This window comes from Pseudophryne corroboree, chromosome 1, assembly GCF_028390025.1.
Source record: "Pseudophryne corroboree isolate aPseCor3 chromosome 1, aPseCor3.hap2, whole genome shotgun sequence".
Taxonomy (NCBI): Eukaryota; Metazoa; Chordata; class Amphibia; order Anura; family Myobatrachidae; genus Pseudophryne; species Pseudophryne corroboree.
This window is the reverse complement of record NC_086444.1, coordinates 849,805,055-849,817,151: the sequence shown is the minus strand read 5'-3', so window position 1 is coordinate 849,817,151 and position 12,097 is coordinate 849,805,055. Positions and strand designations below refer to the sequence as shown.

The 12,097-nt window shown below is 44.1% G+C and overlaps 1 pseudogene; it reads right to left on the bottom strand.

Moving 5' to 3' along the window:
* Nucleotides 1-9,413: 9,413 nt before the first annotated feature.
* Nucleotides 9,414-9,531, bottom strand: LOC134953700 (5S ribosomal RNA; annotated as a pseudogene).
* Between the last annotated feature and the right edge of the window lie 2,566 nt (nt 9,532-12,097).

Below are 12,097 nucleotides of genomic sequence, written 5' to 3'. Positions count from 1 at the left end.
CTGACGAGGGGTCAAAGAACCCCTGCCACCGGGTTTATTGGGGAACTGCGAGAAGAAAGAGCGTATCAGTCTGGGGGCATGAAGATCACAACTGCGCACCCACGACCGCTCCTCCGGGCCATACCCCTTCCAGTGCACCAAAAATGACAGCCGACCCCGAACCATCTTGGAGTCAAGAACCCTTTCAACCACAAACTCCCTCTGACCCCGTATCAGAAGAGGAGAAGGTCTTCCACTGGAAGAAGGATTACTAACCGCCAGTTTTAAAAGGGAACAATGAAATGTTTTATTGATACCCAATGAACGGGGCAGATCTAACTGAAATGCCACCGGATTGATAACCCTGGTGATCTTATAAGGGCCGATGAACCGTGGGCCTAACTTATGAGATGGCTGTCTCAACTTCAAATTCTTGGTGGACAACCAGACGAAGTCTCCTAATTTGAAGCTGCAGGGTCTTCTCCGCTTATCAAAAACCCTTTTGGTCACTAATGACACAGACACAAGGGCTTTCTTCACTTTCCTCCAAATACCCCTAAGGACCGAAACGACAGAGGAACCACCAGGCGTGGAATCCAGGGGGTCAAAAGAATTGGCCTTAGGATGATGCCCATACACACAAAGGAAGGGAGAGATCCCTGTAGCAGAGTGAGCCGCGTTGTTATAGGCAAACTCCGCCATGGACAGATGAGCAACCCAGTCAGTATGACACTTGGAGACATAACACCTGAGGAACTGCTCCAAGGACTGGTTCACCCTCTCAGTCTGCCCATTAGACTGTGGATGGTAGCCTGACGACAAGCTCACAGAAATCTGGAGATCAGAGCAAAATGCCCTCCAGAATTTGGCCACAAACTGGGATCCACGGTCAGAGACCACATCAAGTGGCAACCCGTGGAGGCGCACAACATGCTGCATAAATAACTCAGACAGGCGTCTGGCCGATGGCAACCCAACCAGTGGAACGAAATGCGCCATCTTCGAAAACCTGTCAACGACAACCCAAATGGCTGTCATCCCCGAGGATTTGGGCAAGTCCACCACAAAATCCATGGAAATGTGGGTCCATGGCTTAGACGGAATAGAGAGTGGATGTAATGGGCCGACAGGAACCCCTCTAGGAGTTTTATTTCGGGCACAAACGTCACATGCCCGAACCCACTGATCCACATCCCTAGCCACCGAGGGCCACCACACCGCCCTAGACAACAACTCCCGAGTTCTGGCAATACCCAGATGTCCTGCCGACCTCTTGGCATGGAATTCCAGGAACACTCGCTGTCTTAACCTAGGAGGCACAAACAAGAGACCTACCGGAAGGTCTTGAGGAGCCTGCTCCTGTGCTCTAAGGACTAATGACAAGAGGTCCTGGGTAATGCCCACTTTAATACATGATGGGGACACAATGGGCAATGGCTCCTCGGTGGTCTCTTGAACTGGAGCAAAACTCCGCGAGAGCGCATCAGCCTTGATGTTTTTTGACCCAGGGTGATATGTTATCAAAAAATTAAAGCAAGCAAAAAACAAAGCCCATCATGCCTGCCTGGCATTGAGCCGCTTAGCTGACTCTAAATATGCCAGATTCTTATGGTCGTGAGAATTGAGACCACAAACTTAGCCCCCTCAAGCCAGTGTCTCCACTCCCCGAGTGCATCCTTTATAGCCAACAATTCCCGGTTACCCACATCATAATTCATCTCGGCAGACGAAAATTTACGGGAAAAGTAAGCACAGGGATGAAGGCGATCATCTACCACAAAAGGACGCTCTGGATCTGGGTGTCGCAGCACCTTGGCCGAGACAAATGCCCTTTTGAGACGGGCAAAGGCCGCTTTGGCCTCACAAGACCAGTGAGCAACATCCGCCCCTTTCTTAGTGAGTGCCACCAAGGGGGCCACTATAGACGAAAATCCAGCGATAAACCGTCTATAAAAATTTGCAAAGCCCAGAAAACGCTGAAGCGCCTTCAAACTAGTGGGCTGCACCCAAGCCAGGACTGCCTGTACCTTAGAACCCTCCATTTGGAAACCTTCTGAGGAGATAATATACCCTAGAAATGCGATTTGCTGGACTTCAAACTCGCACTTCTCCAGCTTCGCCCCAAGCTGGTGGTCTCTGAGTTTCTGGAGGACTAAGCGTACATGCTTCCGATGTTCCTCCAGGGAATGAGAGAAGATTAGGATGTCATCTAGATAAACAACTAAGAATCTATCCAAATATTCCCTGAGCACATCGTTCATGAATTCCTGGAAGACAGCCGGGGCATTAGAGAGCCCAAAAGGCATCACCAAATATTCATAATGCCCTGAGTGGGTATTAAAGGCAGTCTTCCATTCATCCCCCTCTCTTATTCGGATTAGATTGTAAGCACCGCGTAGGTCAATCTTAGAAAAAATTGTGGCAGTACGAAGCTGGTCAAACAATACCGAAATGAGAGGCAGTGGGTACGAGTTTTTAATCGTGATACGGTTCAATTCCCTGAAGTCGATGCAGGGTCGCAATGAACCGTCCTTTTTACCCACGAAGAAGAACCCTGACCCAACTGGGGACTGTGAGGGTCTGATAAATCCCTTAGCCAAGTTCTCCTGAATGTACTCTGCCATAGCCTGAGTCTCAGGACGTGACAGGGAGTACAACCTTCTCTTGGGAAGCTTAGCATCCGGCAACAAATCAATGGCACAGTCATAGGGGCGATGGGGAGGTAGTACCTCCGCAACTTTTTTGGAGAACACATCCGCAAAATCTGCATAACATCCTGGCAATCCTGGCAAACTTAGCTGCGAGAGCCTGACTGGAAGGCTCAAGCAACTCCTGAAACAATCACTACCCCAACTAAGAATCTCCCCAGAGACCCAGTCAAATTGAGGGTTATGGGCCCTTAACCAGGGTAACCCCAAAACCAATAGGGCAAAAGAACAGACAGTCACATAAAAAGACAATTTTTCAGAGTGTGTGGCTCCAATAAACAAAGGAATTTGGCTGGTGCAGGAGGTAATTTTACCCTGGGACAATGGTTCCCCGTTTAACCCACAGATCTCAATCTCTGATGCCAAAGGTACTGAGGGAACAGAGTGTTCCAGGGCGAATTGACGGTCCATGAAAACCCCATCGGCCCCACTGTCAACAAAGGCCTCAGTCTTGACAGTTTGACCGAGGATCTCCAAAGTCACCGGAATGAGAAAAGTCTTTTTGGGAAATTCTGACTTCTGGCCTGACAGGATATTTCCCATCACCCTCAGGCCCTGAAGTTTTCCGTTTTTTCTGGGCATGATACTACAACATGACCTTTATTCCCACAGTACAAACACAAACCCTGCTGTCTCCTCCGCGTCTTCTCACGCGAGGAGAGGCGGGTAGCCCCAATCTGCATAGGCTCCTCGGAATATTCCTCAGAGTCTGAGGTTCCCTTGGGAAAAAAGGAAACTGCGGTCTCCCTTTCAAGCCTACGCTCTCTCAGCCGTCAATCCACCCGGATGGATAACTGCATGAGCTGATCTAAGCTATCAGGCGAGGGATATTGTACCAGTTGGTCCTTTATCTGGTCAGAAAGGCCCCTTCGGTACTGGTTTCTCAGGGCTGGGTCATTCCACTGGGTATCATGAGCCAACCTCCAAAACTCCGTACTATAAACCTCAGCTGGCCGTCGCCCTTGCTTAAGAACTGTAATCTGAGCCTCGGCTGAAGCCATCTTGTCAGGGTCATCATACAAAATGCCCAGTGCCGTAAAAAAAGCATCAACACTTTTAAGCGACGGACAGTCAGGCTGTAACCCATATGCCCAGACCTGTGGGTCTCCTTGTAGCAAGGAAATCACCATGCCCACCCGCTGAACCTCCGACCCAGAAGACTGGGGCCTAAGCCTGAAATATAGCTTACAGCTCTCCTTGAAACAAAAGAACTGCGAGCGATCTCCAGAAAAACGATCCGGGAGATTTACTTTTCGGCTCCTTAACCCCTGAACTTGCCGCTGCTGCTGCGGGAGCTCCGCTAGCGGCCTGCGGGGTGTTCATTTTAATGGCCATCTCATTAAATTGTCGAGTCAGGACCTGCACCTGATCGACCACCTGTTGCAAAGTATTTTGAGGGGTATGCTCCATATTCCCACAAAATTTCAACAGGAGTAAGGCTGCTGAATATGTTACGCACACCAGTGCTAACAGGAGTATACCGGTGTATGAACAGAGAGGGAAGCGAAGCAAACGAACTCACAGACAGTATAACATTACATACACAGGAGGTAATGCAATAACTAATAAACACAAAGTGAACGGAGAAGCCCAAAGGCTCAGGAATTGGGTGTCTCCCTAGTGTCAGGAATGCTCAGATGGAATAGAGCGGACAATGAAGCGAGGTGTAGTGATTTAACATGTGGAGCACCTGAAATGATGTTGCTAAGAGCAACAGAAAAAACCCCAAAGGGTTACCAACGGGTGTGGGAATAAACTCCTTGGTCAGAGATAGAAATATAGACACAAGGAGAGTATCCACAATCCTAACCCCCACTTGCAGGGCACAGGTTCAGCTTACTGCCACTAAACTGACACCTGGACGCCCTGCACAGTGAGGGAGGATTAAGCAAGCAGGTCTGAGAGTACAGCCGCAAACCTGCTGGGTTCACAGAATAGCAAAAGAACCCCAGCAGGTCAAACAACTGACTCCAGTCTTACTGCTAGGTCCGGATTGGCAGAATGAAGTACCGAATCCCAAGGCCTATTCGCAGTAAGCAACAAGTAAATACAAAGTCAAACAGTACTAGCTAACTCTCTGGAACTGACTAACAAACAAAGATTCAGCAGCATTTGCCTAGCCTGAGAGGATGGTTTATATAGCAGGTGCTGTCCACGCCCCACTCAGACCTCACAGACTGTGAGCACAAAACCAGCGCCGGATTCCCTGCCGTGCACAGAGCCTGTAACCACTACACAGTAAAAACCCGGACCGGAGTATCAGCTGCGCTCAGGTTACTTCGCTAACACTTGCCTCCCGGTTGCCATTTCGACGTGGCAGCACAGAGCAGGAGATCCTAACAATTTGGCCCATGGATCCATGTAGACTCATGGAACAGTAAAAATGAGGCAAGATTATCTTCAGTAGGTGCTAGACAAATTCCGTTCTTATTATAGTAAATAAATAAATGAGGTTATAGAAATGGCTATTATTCCCCTTCTCCACATATATTCTATAACCCTCACCAGCACTATCTACCCTGGCCCTGTTAATGTTTGCCCCATTATAGAAAAAAAATAACCCCAAAAAATCCCATAAATCAGACAATCTAACCCTCCACCCAGGCCCTAACCCTAAGCCTGCTACCTTCGGGATGTTGGCTGTCAGTGTTCCGGTGCCGGTCTCCTGAGTGTTGTCGGGATTCCGGCATCGGTCACATGACCGCCAGCATCTCGATAGCCGGGCTGCTAAACGCATCCCTCTATGTTTACTAAGGTTTGGATAAATTAGCCATTTTGTGATCCTATCCACTGAAGTATGTATGCACTATATCGCAGCTGTGATTGATCCCTTGATGATCCCAACAGGATGGTATCGTAGTCCTGGTGGTGAGGATCCTGACAGTCAGAATGCCAACAGCGGCATCCCTATGTTCAGAATCTTGATGGATCCCAGTAAGTATTTTAACCTTACTCCTACCCCTAACCACCAACTCCCACAGCCTAACCCTAAATGTCCCCCACCCTGCAGCTTATCCCTAACCCTCCCACTAGTGCCTAACCCTAACCCTAGTACTTACCATAGGGATACATGGGAATTCTGACTGTCGGGATCCTGACCGCATCCTGAGCCCAACAAGTCCTCTTAAAATGACACTGGGTGATGTTGAGCAGTAGTTTAATATGCATATATTTTATTGTGTTTTTCATTCTAAGGAAACTTCCCTTCTTTATCTCTCTTTTCTTTGTCGCCCTGTCCTTTTTTCCTGCTTTCTCACTGTTACTTCTCTCCATCTTTACCTGGAATGTTTCCTGTCTTTCTCTTACTGTTCCTTCAACTATCTCTCCTTACTTTCACAATAATCACCTCCTTTATTTATTCCAGCCATGGATTTTATTATTCCTCATAAAGCATCTATTTAATTTAATTACTAGTCTAAGCATCGATCCCCTAATATACTGTACCTCTTTATCTACACCCATGCACACACACAAAGAAAGCAGATACTCTAATGGCAGTTCATGAGAAGTTGAACTTATCTTAAATAAAGTGAAGACTCAGCAAAAATGTACTGTAGTCAAGGTAAAAAATATACATACTGTAGCCTAACTTTAAATCAATCTGCAATATGTTTCACAGTAAAACCGTTTCCTCACCAAAAACACAACCAATGTGACTGCGAAAGAAGAAACAGTTATTGCAACTGGATGACTTCCTTCCTGGAAAGCAACTCCAGACTACACTATTCTCTACATTACATTACATTTACACAGAAAATATAGCAGATTTTGTACAGTTTCTTAGCTTATCAGAACAAAATGAATTACCTCTTCTTGTAAGTATCGAAACACAGGGCCTAATTCAGACCTGATTGCAGCAGCAAATTTGTTCTCTAATGGGCAAAACCATGTGCACTGCAGGGGAGGCAGATATAACATGTGTAGAGAGAGTTAGATTTGGGTGGGTTATATTGTTTCTGTGCAGAGTCAATACCCCACTTGCAGTGCACATGGTTTTACCCATTAGAAAACAATTTTGCTGCTGCAATCAGGTCTGAATTAGGCCCACTGTTTTGTGGATGTCTGGAGCGGTCTCTCAGTCGACCAAAAAAAGCTGCAAGAGAGCTGGGAGAGAGACAGATCGACTGTACCTGAAGGGCTGAATAAATGTATTGGGTCACTGGCATAGAAGTCTGATTTTAAATGGAGATTTTGAGTAAGGTGTGGTATAATTTTAATTAAGAGAGGAACGGGTCTGTCAGATCTGGAGTATGATTATAACTGAGTTTGGAGGTGGACTGACACATCTGATATACAGGGGGATATTCAATTACCGTCGATGACGCTTCGGGTGATATTTCCTGATGTTTTTTCACCCGAATAAAGCATCCTTTTCACCCGAAAACAAGCAGTTTCAGCGAAACCTGTGTGTTTTCTGTAGAATCAGCCCCGTTTTCCCAGAAAAGACGTGGCACGTGCCGGCTTATCAGGGCTATTTTAATAGCTCCCCGGTGATACTTTTATACCCGATCAGTGAGTGCGGGTAATTGAATATCCCCCACAGTATGATATTACTTGAGAGAGTAAAGATGGGGCATCATGATCCATCATGGATCTGATCCCCAAAAAATTGTATTATTCAAATTGCATGTTGTATCAAGGTAAGTATATTCCATATGGAACATGTCATTTGTAACTGTGTGCCAAAGTGCTATTCTGTAGTAAACTCCAGCTGATGAGCTGAGTCTGGAGACCTTTTAATTGTTAAGGGAAATGTACGTGTACTCTCCTGGCTGTCCACTGAGGTGTTAAATGCTATTGAAGTAAGACAACAGGAATATCTTAATAAGGGCATTTGGTCAGTCCTTCCTGACCAAAGCCATAACATTCCAGATCCAAAGGCTTCAAACAGACTGAAGCAAATAATTAAAAACCCATGCGCATGCTCTCCTTACCCCCATTTACTTTGCTCTACCCTCAGCAGCGTGGCATGCAGCAGTATTGTTCCCCCCTCTCCCCACCCCCTCCATTCCCATTTCCCCTTCTAGTTCCCTTATATAGTTGTTGCTATACTGTAGATTCGTTTTGCTATTCCCCCCCCCCCCCTAAAAAAATAAAAATTAAAAATAAGTGGATTTGACAGCGTTGGTTGCATTTGGAATGTGCTTTATTGTTTTAAGTGTCATGGTGCATCAAATTGTATTTTGCCATTGCTTTATGTTGACCACTTGTGTTGTACACTTCTACTTTCCACAAATAAAGAGATTTTAAAAACCCTGCACATTATCTTTATTCTTGCCTAGGGTGTCATACCTCTTTTTAATGGATTGGCTCGAGATGTCTCTTAATAAAGGGAAGCAGGCTGAAAAGTTTTTTAATGTCTGGCTGCCCCATGTTCACTCTTTGCCTTTGTAAATCAAAGATTCGTTAAGAACAGCAGTTTCATTGACCTCTTGGTATAACCTTGAAATACTTGCATCTGGTAGTCCTCCTTTCTAAACGAGTATCCCTCGTGCTAATATATATTGCTACTCATGCTCTATTATGTGTGTGATCTCCTTGTTTTGTTTTACATGACGTGAATTTTGACATCCACAATGCATTCTACAGTACATTAATCTATGCTATATTGTTTGGATCTTGTTACATCTTCACTTGTAACATATGTGTTTTGTTATATACATGTACAGTTCTCTAATAAAATATTATGAAAAGAGATTAAACCCTTTTACCCCCTTTTGGCTGTCCTGCCCTTGTTTGTCCCCCTCCTGCAGCTTCCTATTGCAGCCCTTGCTGCTTTGTGTACATTGGGGGTGAGCTGCGGAGCCGGAGCACAGGCTTGTCCTGTGCTTGCAGGTTGCGGCCTTCCCCTCGTGCTGCAGCCGGGGCCTCGATTTGGAACCCTCCCCCCGCCTGAGATCGGACGAAAACCGGCCGTCACGAGCCGCTGCACGGCTTGCCCCACTGCACCTCTCCTACCTGGGGGTCCCCGCCGAGCAGTGGAAGCGGCGAGAAGAGCCCCTGGAGCTGCGAGTCCGGCGCTGAACCGAGCGGCGGAGGTCCGGTGGCGGCGGCCATCTTGGGTGAGGCAGTGAGTGCAGCGCGAGCGCTGCGCTTATACGAGCGGCCCGCCCGACGCACACACACACCAGGGGGGTCTTACTGAAGACAGTGGGGGTGACGGCTGGTCCCTACCCCTGCCAACGAATATTATAAAATAATCCACTGAAGGGACATACTAAATTTTACTGACGGCGGCCATCTTGGAGGAGGCAAAGCAGCTTCCCTATACTGTGCTGTCCCTTTTGTGCTTTTAAAGGAAACAGTTCTCTATTTCAGCAGGGAATAACTCTAGCACAACAAACAAGAGAAAGACAAAATAACCTTGTGTGGAAGCACTCATTAATTGGATATAGAAAAGAATGTGAAAGGAGTATATGGTTGAGGAGGTGACCCCTTAGAGTCCTACCTCAAAAAGGATTAAAAATTAGCTTTTATTGATTATCTTATTAAAATTCGCTTGGGTGAACAAAAAGTGAATAATAGTATAACAATTGATTTTATCTAGATTGCCGTTGTACCAAATATGGTTCTAGATATAACAGGTGAAAATGTAGATGTAGATATAATTATGGTATAATTATTTGAAAGAAACAGTATATATGGGTCACAGACCAATCGGAATATCTAGTAAGCTTTGAGAAAACAAGAAGAGAGGATAAGATAGGATTTTCCTGATAGGAAAAAGGCCCACAGCACCTAGTATTCCCTGGAGGTCTCCCATCCACGTACTGACCAGGCCAAACCTGCTTAGCTTCCAAGATCGGACGTGATCGGGCGCATTCAGGATAGTATGGCCGTGGGCCAATTGTATCAGGAATTTAAGTATTTGTTGGGTTACTTTGAAAATTAAATAATCCACTAAGGAGTTCCAATCAATAGGACTGGTGTGATAATTGCTTAATGACTGTGGATAAATAAATAAATAAATAAATTGAAACCTGAAGGGTTGGGGGTTGCCACTTTGAGAGTGTCCACTGTAAATAGGCAATGAACTTTGATTGGGTTGCACAAACTTGATGACAAACGTTCTCTTTTCTCTAATTAGAGATAATTACAAATGATCATGCAATTCCTAATTGGTGGTAACCGTGGGTACTGGATTTGTCAAGTCCCACAACATAAAGGTATAAGTGTCCTTTTTTAATACTGACAAGGTTAATAAAATTTCTACCTCCTGTGTGAGTTTTGCATCCTGTAAGCTTGCTGAAATAAATACAAAGTGGCAAACATTAAATGCGAACAGCAAAAATTGTTGCCTTTGTCCCCATGTGGGAATAATGATTGCAATGTTGGTATTGGCAACTTACAATTTAAATCCTTATGAAAAAATACGTAAAAAATGAAAAAAATGAAAAAATAATAATGAAAAAGAATTGAAAAAGATGGAAAAAATTAGAAAAATGAGAAGGTATAAATGAAAGTCTTATTTTTCCATGTGCTTACAATGTTATTCCTTAATTAGAAATTAATAGGTTCATTCCTAAATATACATGTGGAGCAGGCATTTAGAGTAATTAGACCCAAATTAAAGGTCTTTAGCGCTACTGAAGTACAGATGTAGCATATACAGTACATATGGAGCAGGCATTAGAGTAATTAGACCAAATTGAAAGTCTGTAGCGCTACTGAAGTACAAATGTAGCATATACAGTTACCGCTTCCGGAGATGTGAGTGTCCCGGCAGCCGATCGGTGTAACCTGCTAAACGAAGCTGACCGTGCTCCGAGGTCTGAGACCGTGCGGCCGCCCGTTCCGGAGAGGGCGAAGCCGCAGAGACGTCACTGTCTGGACGTCCTTGTTCTGACGTACGTTTCACCTGTGGAACAGGCTTGTTCACAGAAGCCCTGTGTGGTCCGTAGCCCTGGTTTCCTTTATGTTGAATATGCGGACCAATAGACTGCTTGGGAATTGATGATCAGTAAATGTTGCTCAGCTGGACTGGAATCATTAACGGGATTGATAACAGAAATTTGTTTAATAAAGATGATGAATAGATAATGAATAAATAATGAATGGATTCACTAGCAATATAAGGAAAGAATGTGGTATTGCGGACATGCCAGTATATTAGGTGTCCTGAGCAATTGGAATGAGAAAGATAAAATGAAATTAGGAATAAGAATAGAGGTAAACTTGGAATCTAAATTAAATATGAATGATTGACTGAGAAAATCATATATTGATATAAACATATGATTGGAATGATAATGAAAATAAATATAAATATAAAATGAAGAATTGAATGTATATGAATGTATAAATAAAAAATAAATATAAAAATAAATATAAAAATAAAAATAAAAATAAAAAATAAATAATAAAAATAAAAATGTATATGGATATGAGATTGAGTGTATGATTTTGTTCTGGACCTTTGACAGTATTGGGATTTATGAATTAGTGGGAATTGATGTATGATAATGATGATGGTAAAAATATATAATATTGTGAAAGTTATATAGATTTGTGAAAATAAAGTTGTGAAAATAAAGTGGTAGGAGTGATGCTCAGTTGTGTGACCGTTGGTGAAGTGCAGATTTTGTAGATGATGAGGAGTGAAGGGTATAGGTGTGGTTGTGAGGAAGGGAAAAATAATGATTGGTTGGAGATTAGGGTGGGGTGGCAGGGAGGGAGAGGGGAAATGGATGTGGGGGGGTGCCAGAGTGAAGTGAAAGGGTGTTGTGGTGTAAGGTAGGGAGGTGAATGTGTGGCTGTCTGGGGAAGGAAATATTTTTTGTGAATGTGGAAGATGAGGAGGAAAGGAAGAGAAATGAAAATGAGATGAAGTAAATTTGAGTAAAATGGAGATTAGTGTGAAAAAGAGAAAGAAAAAGAAGAAGAAGAAAGAGAGAGTGATTTGGGTGAGAGATGATTGGTTGCAAAAGAATGGATGTTGGAAAAAAGAGAAAAAAAGGGAAAGAAAGAGGGAGGAAACATTTTATGAGAATTAGGGGATGATGATTATATTGTGGGTGATGAAAGGACGTACCATGGGTGATAGCTAAGGAAGGTGACTCTGTGCTGCGGAAACCTGGAGTGAGAGAGGGAAAAGGGGGGGGTTTCCGCAGCACAGAGTCACCTTCCTTAGCTATCACCCATGGTACGTCCTTTCATCACCCACAATATAATCATCATCCCCTAATTCTCATAAAATGTTTCCTCCCTCTTTCTTTCCCTTATTTTCTCTTTTTTCCAACATCCATTCTTTTGCAACCAATCATCTCTCACCCAAATCACTCTCTCTTTCTTCTTCTTCTTTTTCTTTCTCTTTTTCACACTAATCTCCATTTTACTCAAATTTACTTCATCTCATTTTCATTTCTCTTCCTTTCCTCCTCATCTTCCACATTCACAAAAAATATTTCCTT